Below are 10,745 nucleotides of genomic sequence, written 5' to 3' on the forward strand. Positions count from 1 at the left end.
GCTTTAGTAGACTCTGGCAGTAATTCAACGTTTATGAGTCTGAAATTTGCTCTACAAACTTCTTGCACAATTCTCAAGGACAAGTCCAGAGCAGTAACTGTTGCTGGAGGAGGGAAGTTGTGGTCAGGATCTTACATCCCTACAACTACTTTCACTGCTGGTAATACTCAGTTTCAACACCAATTCAGAATATTGGATTTGCCAGGCCATGATATTGTTCTGGGTTCAGACTGGATGGCCAAGCATAGCCCAGTGACATTTTCTTATGATCCAAGACAGCTTATTATTTGCCACAATCAGAGTACCTCTGTTACTATTCCTGCATGTGAGACATTATCTGCTACAGAAGAAATTGATGCTCTGCAGTTGCACAGAATGTTACTTAGTGGTGCTCCTGCATTTGTACTTCAGTTAGCAGAAGACACTACTTTCAATCCTAGCAAAACTGACAACACTCCTCCTCCAATTATGGACGTGTTGCAGGAATTTCCTGAAGTTTTTCAAGAACCACAAGGATTACCTCCAGTAAGAGAATTGGATCATGAGATACCCCTGAAACCCAATGCTGAACCACCTAATTCCAGGCCCTACAAGGTTCCTCATATGCAGAAGAATGAGATGGAGAAACAAATTCACCACCTGTTGCAGTCAAAGATGATCAGGGAAAGCCAAAGCCCTTATTCTTCCCCAGCAATTTTAATTATGAAGAAAGATGGGTCTTGGAGAATGTGCATTGACTACAGGAAACTAAATGCAGCTACAGTTAAGAACAAATTTCCCATTCCAGTAATTGAGGACCTGCTGGATGAGCTCCATGGAGCAAAGATCTTCTCCAAATTGGACCTCAGATCAGGGTATCATCAGATAAGAATGCATGACAAAGACATACCCAAAACTGCATTCAGAACTTATTTCGGGCACTATGAGTTTTTGGTCATGCCATTTGGGCTAACCAATGCACCTGGCACTTCTCAAGCTCTCATGAACAAGATTTTTGGCCCTTACCTCAGAAAGTTTGTGTTGGTATTCTTTGATGATATACTTATATTCAGTCAAAATCCAGAAGAGCACAAAGAACATCTCAAAATAGTACTGCAATTTCTCAAACAACACAAGTTGTATGTCAATATCTCTATATGTGTCTTTGCAGTACCCCAGGTAGCATATTTGGGCCACATTATTTCTGGCAGTGGAGTTTCTACTGACCCAGCCAAGATCTCTGTAGTTGCAGACTGGCCAATTCCAACTACTCCAACCCAGTTAAGAGGTTTTCTGGGGTTGTGTGGTTATTACAAACGTTTTGTCAAAAACTTTGGCAGCATTGCTAGGCCTCTCCACAACATACTGAAGAAAGACAGTTTTGTCTGGTCCTCTGAACAAACACAAGCTTTTCAAGAGTTGAAACAAGCACTGATCTCTGCCCCACTGTTGGCCCTTCTTGACTTTTCTGCTCCTTTTGTTCTTGAGACAGATGCTTCAGGAACAGGGTTGGGAGCTATGATGATGCAACAAGGGCAGCCCATCGCTTATTATAGCTCAGTTTTGTGCCCCAAAAATGCTGCATTATCCACTTATGAAAAGGAAGCATTGGCAATTATGGAAGCATTGAAGAGATGGAGACATTATTTTCTGGGAAATGACTTAATTATCAGAACTGATCATCAGAGCTTACAGTTCATGACAGATCAGAAAGTATCAACTAGCATTCAACACAAACTAATGCTTAAACTATTGGAGTTCAACTTTCAGTTGGAGTACAAAAAGGGAAAAGAGAACATTGTGGTTGATGCCCTGTCTAGGAAGTACTCCTGTTTGGCCATCTCACTAGCCACTCCACAATGGATCTCTGAAGTGGAGACTTCTTACCAGAATGATCCTCATTGCCAGCAGTTACTAGAGAAGCTCTTACTAACTGACACACATGCTGTCAATCATAACTCCCTTCATAATGGTATAATCAGACATAAAGGAAAAATTTATGTGGGAAGAGACACTGCTTTGAGGATGAGAATTATGCAGGCCTTGCACTCTTCTGCTATTGGGGAGCATTCAGGCATGAAAGCATCTTACAAGAGGTTGAAACAGGTGTTTTACTGGCCTGGCATGAAAAAAGACCTGGACAACTTTGTGTTACTCTGCCCAGTGTGTCAGAAAAACAAGGGGGAAACCTGCCCATATCCTGGGTTCTTAGACCCACTACACATTCCTGACATGGTATGGACACATATCAGCATGGATTTCATTGAAGGACTGCCCAAATCTAATGGGAAAGAGGTGATCTTTGTGATGGTGGACAGATTGTCTAAATTTGCTCATTTCATTCCTTTGTCACATCCCTATACAGTCCAAACAGTCGCTCGAGCATTCATTGATAATGTGCTGAAGTTGCATGGGCCCCCTCTTGCAATTGTTTCTGACAGAGACTGTATTTTTACCAGCAGACTGTGGAAAGACATTTTTGCTGCTATGGGAATTGAATTATGTTACAGCTCAGCTTATCACCCTCAGTCTGACGGCTAGACGGAACGTGTAAACCAGTGCATTAAAAACTATTTGCGTTGCATGACAGCATTGGAACCAAAGAAATGGGCACTGCATTTGTCTATGGCAGAGTATTGGTACAATACTTCATTTCACTCTTCGTTGCAGAAAACTCCTTTTCAAGCACTTTATGGCTACCCTCCCCCTGACCTCCAGCTTCCAGAAGCGTTGGCAACCATTGACAAAGAAGCAACAAAGTTCTTGGGGGACCGGACTGTGATGTGGCAGCAATTGAAATCCAACCTGGCCAATGCTCAAGCTCATATGAATAAATACGCTGATCTTGGGGGACCGGACTGTGTTGTTACTCGTCGACTCCGACAGTACACATAGTTTAGTCAGCACGGCTTTTGCTAAGCGTGTGGCGGTTTCGACAACCAAGATGCCGGCAGTGGCCGTTCGCGTCGCCAACAGCCAATGGCTGACCTGCATAGCTATGGCACTCCAACTCCACTGGACCATTCAAGGTCACGAATTTGTCACCAGAAATCCATCATGAATTAACAGGTTTCTTGTAGTGCGATATGCACCTATTGGAGTTGGGCGCGTACGATGTCGTCCTGGGAGTTGACAGGTTTGCTCAGTACAGCCCAATGAAATGTGATTGGAATCTGAAATCAATGGAATTCGTCAAGGAGGGAACCACGGTACAACTGTTCGGTGTGCGCACGGAGGAGCAGCCTACGCTAGCGGCAATGGATGCTGCTATGCTTTGGCAATTGCAGGAGGCCAACGAAATCTGGGGTGCGGCTCTGTTGCAGATTCAGGCCCCCGCATCACCTCAAGAGGAACCAAGTCCCCTGATCATCTAACAAATACTGACAGACTTTCGTGATGTCTTTGAGGAGCCAAACACATTACCTCCTCGTCGACAATATGATCACGCCATCGCCCTGGAACCGGGCACAACACCAATCAACTGCAGACCATACCGGTACTCACCACTGCAAAAAGATGAGATCGAGTGACATGTTGCTGAAATGCTCCGCAAGGGCCTCATCACTCTTAGCATGAGCTCGTTTGCTGCGCCGGTCCTTTTGGTCAAGAAAAAGGATGGATCCTGGCGATTCTGCGTTGATTATCGAAGATTGAACGTCGTAACCATCAAGAACAAATTTCCCCTTCCGGTTATCGATGAGCTACTGGATGAATTGGCGGGTGCGGCAATCTTCTCCAAGATCGATTTGCGTTCAGGTTATCATCAGATCCGCATGCGAGAGGGGGATGAAGCAAAGACAGCCTTCAAAACTCATCACGGGCACTTCGAGTTCCACATGATGCCGTTCGGAGTCACAAATGGACCTCCCAGATTCCAATGCCTCATGAACACTCTCCTCGCTGGACCGTATCGTAAGTATGTCATAAGTTTTCTGGATGACATTCTGGTGTTCAGTCATACATTGCAGGAACATGTCGAGCTTTTGCGCATGGTGTTGACTCTCTTGCGACAACATCAACTGTATGCCAAGGAATCCAAGTGCTCATTTGCCCAGCCTCGCATCGAATATCTTGGACATGTGATTTCCAAGGAAGGTGTGCCAACGGATGCCAGCAAGACCAGCACCATGTGTTCGTGGCCTATACCAACAAATGCCACGGAGCTGCGGGGATTCCTCGGTCTAACTGGTTACTATCGCAGGTTCGTTCCAAGATATGGGATCATCGCCAAGCCACTCACGCAGCTGCTCACTAAGAAAGGATTTCTCTGGTCTGAACAAGCCCAAGTCGCCTTCGACCTCCTCAAGCAAGCTATGGTCAATACCCCGGTCTTGGCACTGCCGGATTTTTCACGCTCGTTTTCCATCGAAACAGGTGCTTGCGACACCGGAGTGGGCGCGGTGCTAGTCCAAGATGGTCACCCAATGGCATATCTCAGCAAGGCATTGGGGGTCCGCAATCAGCGTCTGTCCATCTATGAGAAAGAGTTTCTCGCTGTCATCATGGCCGTTGACAAATGGCGTGCCTATGTGCAGAGAGCTCCCTTTGTCATTATCATTGATCACAAAAGTTTGTGCAGTTTGGGAGATCAACAGTTGAAAACAGAGCTTCAGCGCAAGGCTATGTTAAAGATGGTGGGGTTACAGTTCTCCTTCAAATATCGCCGGGGCCAAGACAACGGCGCGACAGATGTCTTGTCCCACATCGGCCACTTACTGTCTGTCGAAGCAATGTCTGTCAGTCAGCCCCAATGGCTTCAAGAGGTTGCTAACTCTTATGAGACAGATCCCGATGCGCAAGCCATGTTGCAGCGGTTGGCCCTTTGCAGTCCAGACGACCAAGGTTATGAGCAAGGGGTGATTCGCCATCATGGCAAACTATGGATTGGAGCGAACACTGCCCTGCAGACCAAGATGATCAGTGCATTTCACACGAGCGCGGTGGGAGGACATTCAGGAGTCAGGGCCACTTATCAACGCCTCAAGAAACAATTCACTTGGCGTGGTCTCAAACCGGCCGTCGAAGATTTTGTGAGACAGTGTGCAGTCTGTCAACATGTGAAGTCTGAACATATCCGGACCCGGGTCTGCTTCATCCACTTCCAATACCCACTCATCCATGGAAGGATTTGACGATGGACTTCATCGACGGCTTGTCGGCATCCGACGAATACGAGGTGATGATGGTCGTCGTCGACCGGTTCACCAAGTATGCACACTTTGTGCCACTTCGTCACCCATACACCGCTACTACCGTCGCGCGTACCTTCTAGGACAACATCATCAAGTTACACGGAGTGCCCCATTCCATCATCTCTGACAGAGATAGTGTTTTCACCAGTAAAATGTGGCGGGCAATACTGGATGCTGCTGGTACAAAACTGAGTTACTCCACGGCATACCATCCTCAGACCGATGGGCAAAGTGAGCGGGTGAACCAGTGCCTTGAAATGTATCTTCGTTGTGCTATCCACGAGACACCCAAGCGATGGTGCAAATGGCTGTCAACCACGGAGTTCTGGTACAACACAACCTACCACTCCTCACTCAATACTTCACCATTTGAAGCCTTGTATGGGCAGGAACCAAACCTGGGAGGGTTGCCTACCTTGGCCACCAACTTACCTAAAGATGCAGGAACAGAGTTTGACTGGGCGACACACAACACAAGGCTGCATGCCCAGCTCTCGCGCGCGCAGAATCGGTGCAAGCAGAAGGCCGACAAGCACCGCTCAGAGTGTTCCTTCCAAGTGGGAGAACATGTTCTACTCAAGCTTCAACCCTACACTCAATCAATTGTCGCCAACCGCCCCTGCCCCAAGTTGGCATACAAGTTCTTTGGGCCATTCACCATCGAGCAGCGCATCGACACCATGGTGTACAAGTTGGCACTTCCGGAGGACAGACGCATCCACCCGGGTTTTCATGTATCCCAGCTCAAGCCGTTCACACCAGATTACTCTCCGGTCTTCTCCGAGCTACCACGCACTCTAGACCTCACTGCTGCTCCGTTACAGCCCATTACCATCCTCGCCCGTCACCTCGTCAAGAAAGGTAACTCCTCGGTGCTGCAGGTTCAAGTCCAATGGTTTTCACTGTCGCCAGACTCTGCAACCTGGGAAGATTACTCCGTGCTGCATCACCGATACCCAACGGCTCCTTGCTGGAATGAGAGAACACTTCCGCTCAAGGAGGAACGAATGTCACACCTGATGTGGGTACATCAGTGGACTAGATAGGGGATGAGAGTGTGAAAGAACATGCAGTGCCCCCATGTTTGGTTTTGGTAATTGATGATAATCTCTATGGACTAATGGTTGCCTTGAGTTATATTTGAAGGTTTTGTCCATAGGCTTTTTCTTGGAGTACATGTGTTGGTTTCAAGGAGAGTTTGTGTCGACCAAGGTGCTATTCAAGGAATTACCTAAAGATTGGTCTTGTGAGAGGTTGATCAAGACTAAGTCAAAGAGTGAATCAAGTTGATCAAACCACAAAGCGTAAAGATGTACCGAGAGGGATCAAGTGATCCCATGGTATGGTAAGCATTGTCCATTACGCTTTGTTTGCTAACCCATGGTTTTCGTGAGAGTTCTTTGTAGGGTTAGGTTGCGATGTGCAAGTTCAAGTGGAGCATCATGAAGAGATCAAATGCTTGAAGCTTGCCGTTCATTATGGTAACAATGGATTTATGAAGATGTGCCGAAGAGTGGCTCACCCATAGTGGAGTATGGGGGAGCAATCAACTAGTCTTCTTCGAGCCAACACAATCAAGAAAGGTGGTCCAACTTGAGGGAGTCAAGATCGTCATCATCTAGCTCAAGTGGACTATGTGCAAGACAAAGGTTTGCCCTTGATAGCTTTTCTATTTTTCCGGTCTCATGGTGGTAGTTGGGAGACCGGGTTATATGATCGATTGCCGTACTATCAAGGGGGCTCTCGATGAGTAGCTTGATCGTATCGTTCATAGAGAGCTCAAACCTTTGCATCCTTGCATCATCTTTATTGGTTCTTGTTTGGTTAGCTTTGTGAGTCTTAGAGCTTATGGTCATCTTGATGACAAGCTCGAGTTCATCGAAAACGGAGTTCACATGCATCTTCTATGATGTTTTCGATGTTGGAGGTTTTGCCGATTCTTCTCGGTTGGAGGTTTCACTCCTATATTTGTTAGGCATACCTCCCCTGCCTCTTCTTACTATAACCAGTCGTGGTTTTGATGCTGCTCGTCGTCTTGTATCCAACAAGCTTGAGTTTGCTCAATTCGGAGCTCATTTGCAGAAGTTTTGGCAGTTCTGGTTTTCTCCCTGCGAAAGTACCGCGGTCGGCAGCGGCAGTATCGCTTATAGCGTCAAGCGGTAGTACCGCTCTACTGCCGCCTTGATTTTGGGTCCTGCACTTTTCATGTCGGGTTTAGCAGTAGTTGCATGGCAGTAAGGCACGGTAGTTCCGCCTACCACCTATAAGCGGTAGTACCACTCCGGTCGGGCGGTAGTACCGCTTCTGCATTACTGCCACCGTACTCTGCTCTGCCCTGCCTCTTTTGGTCCCGTGTTCTGCTCCTCCAGCGGTAGTACCGCTGGGGTGAGCGGTAGTACCTCTTATAAGCGGTACTACCGCCCCAAGGTTCATGTTTTGTTGCTCCTTTTCCCTGCTTCTTACGCCCGAGTGGTAGTACCGCTCGTGTGCGGGCTGAGCACATAACGGTTGGATCTTCCCCCTGCTATAAAAGGGGGTCTTCTTCCCCAATGAACCTTATCTCTTGGGCTCGTGTTCTCCCCCCTTTGTTGACCTTCTTCGAGCTTGCTAACTCTCAATCCCTCCATGGATTCTTGCTAGTTTTGGGGGGAAAGGAGAGAGGAGATCTAGATCCACATTTCCACCAATCACTTTCTCCTCTATGTGAGGGGAACCCCTTGGATCTAGATCTTGGAGTTCTTGGTGTTCTCCTTCTTGTTCTTTCTCTCATTTTCCTCCCTAGCATTAGTTGCTTTGGTGGGATTTGGGGGAGAAGGACTTGGGCACTCCGTGTGCCCTTGCCATTGCATTTGGTGCATCGGTTTGAGTTCTCCACGATGATACGTGGAAGTTACAAGTTGAGAAGCTTATTACTTTTGGGTGCTTGGTACCCTTGAGCTTGTTCCTCTTGGGTGCTTGGGCGCCCCAGACGGTTGGTGGTTTTCGGAGCTCAATCATTGTGGTGCAAAGCTCCGGGCAAGCGTCGGGGTCTCCAATTAGGTTGTGGAGATCGCCCCGAGCAATTTGACGGGTACCGGTGACCGCCCCCAAGGGTTGCCAAAGTGTATGGGTTCGGTGACCGTCCCCAAGGGTTGCCATTTGTACGGGTTCGGTGACCGCCCTTAAGGGTCCCTTAGTGGAATCACGACATCTTGCATTGTGCGAGGGCGTGAGGAGATTACGGTGGCCCTAGTGGCTTCTTGGGGAGCATTGTGCCTCCACACCGCTCCAAACAGAGATTAGCGTCCTCAAGGGTGTGAACTTCGGAATACATCGTCGTCTCCGCGTGCCTCGGTTATCTCTTACCCGAGCCCTTTACTTATGCACTTTACTTTGTGATAGCCATATTGTTTCTTGTCATATATCTTGCTATCACTTAGTTGTTTATCTTGCTTAGCATAAGTTGTTGGTGCACATAGGTGAGCCTAGTTGTTTTAGGTTTTGTGCTTGGCAAATTAACCGCTAGGTTTATTCCGCATTTGTTCAAGCCTAAACCGTAATTTTTTAAGAAGCACCTATTTACCCCCCCTCCCCTCCCCTCTAGGCGAGATCCTCGATCTTTCAGAGTGTATGGGCTAGAGCCCAATGGGTGTAGTGGGCCGCTTGTGGCCAGCGTGTGTGTGTGGACTTGTACTTAAGCAGTGACCGCAAACGAAGATAGGCAGAAAATGAAATACGATCTGAATTCTGTCATCCCCTTCCCTTCTCTGCTCACCTACCTGCTTCCTCCCTCACTCCGATCCTCTTTTCTGTGCGATCGATCCTCTCCCTAGGGTTCATCGGTCATCACATGATGGTCATGCATCCCTTTTAGAATACGCATTTCGTGAATATGTGAAAAATGTACTGGGTTCTTCCTGTGAGCAGTAACGGGATTCCTAACTCATGAAAATAATTCAAATTTTATCCAGGAGCTCTACATGAAAGCTAGTTTCGGCCCATCACATTGTTTTCAGGTTGAGCCCGCTTCGGTACATCCCCTTACTCAACATACCTTTGACAAATAGTACCCACTTTCGCTTGCATGGTGGGTCGCTAGCCGAAACGTATACGTACGTACGCTCAAGGAGTAGCGTCAAATAGACGCCAACTCATATTTGGCGCCTGTTATAGGCTCCAACCTGGATTGGCCCATTTACATTTTTCTTTCCTTTTTTTAAGCTTCAAAAAATATTGCGCCAGTTGGGATTCAAACTTGAAAGCAACAGGTTTAGTTCCAAGCGTAGTTAGCAGCTGGGACATATAACAGGTTGTGCTGTGAGTGTGGGCTTTTGGCGGGCAACCTCCATGAAAGTGGTTATTTTGAAAAATTAGACAATCACATTTTGGAGTTTCAAAAAATTCTGAAAAAAAATCTACACATTCATATGAATGTATTCAACATGTGTATAAATTCTACAATGAAATACATTGTGCTGAAAGCTACACAAAAAATAGAAAATATTGCATTTCTGATAGTGAACAGTGTGTGTACTGTTTATCAGTTTGAAACTCGTGATTTGTCTTTTTTTTTTGTAGCTCTCACCATAATTTATTTCGTCTTCAAAATTTATACACATTTAGAATACATCCATGTAAACATGAATGATTTTTATCAGATTTTTAAAAACTTTTAAATATATTTTCCGTTTTATTTTTCTAAAAACGACCTCCATGGAGGTCGACCGCCATTGGCATTTAGCGGCTATTCATAGTTCTACTTCTTCATCTTCTTGTTGTGTACAATTCTGGTTCAAGTTCTGCAAGGTTTTTCAGGGTGTTTTTTCTTTTGGTTTTTTCAAGCATGGTTTTCGCTTGGTTTTTCTCTTTCTTTTTCCTTTTTAGTTTTATTTTTTTTGTCCTTTTTCATTTTTATTTTTCACAACCTTTCAATCGAATTTGCAAAGTTTTTAAAAAATTGTTTTTCAAATCTGCAATTGTTTTCCAAATTTGCGAACACTTTTCAAACTAGTGAACTTTTCTCAAATTCGTATCGTTTTCAATCCATGAACCTTTTCCAAATTGATGTTATTTAAAAAAAATTAACTCGTAACAATCTTCAAAGTCGCGAACTTTTTAAAATTTAACTCGCGAATACTTTACAAATTCATGAACTGTTTTTTAAGCTTGTGAACTTTTTTCAAATTTCATGAACTTTTTTCAAACCTAGCGGGCGAAGCCAGCGAGCTAGCGCAATATTAAACTTTTTTACAGACCCCACATTTGTCTTCTTTGCCAAGGGCTACTAAAATGTCCAAATGATCAGAAATTTGAAGAGGACCTCACACACCAAATTATCTACCATGCAATTTTTTTTGAATTTATTGATTTTTTTAAGTATTTATTTTGAATTTTTTCTTCAGTGCAGGTGCAGATTAGTCTGGGCACCGAATCGCTGCTCTCTGAATTGACACTACAATATGGAAGTTGCAGTTATGGACAAATAACAACCAGTCAATACATGGCTGACAAATCATACGTACCCCACAGCACACACAAACATCCCATGGCATATCAGCGGCATGATCAGCATGTACAGCATTCTAAATGGGAACA

The sequence above is a fragment of the Triticum dicoccoides genome, chromosome 7A, assembly GCF_002162155.2.
Source record: "Triticum dicoccoides isolate Atlit2015 ecotype Zavitan chromosome 7A, WEW_v2.0, whole genome shotgun sequence".
In the NCBI taxonomy this organism is placed as follows: Eukaryota; Viridiplantae; Streptophyta; class Magnoliopsida; order Poales; family Poaceae; genus Triticum; species Triticum dicoccoides.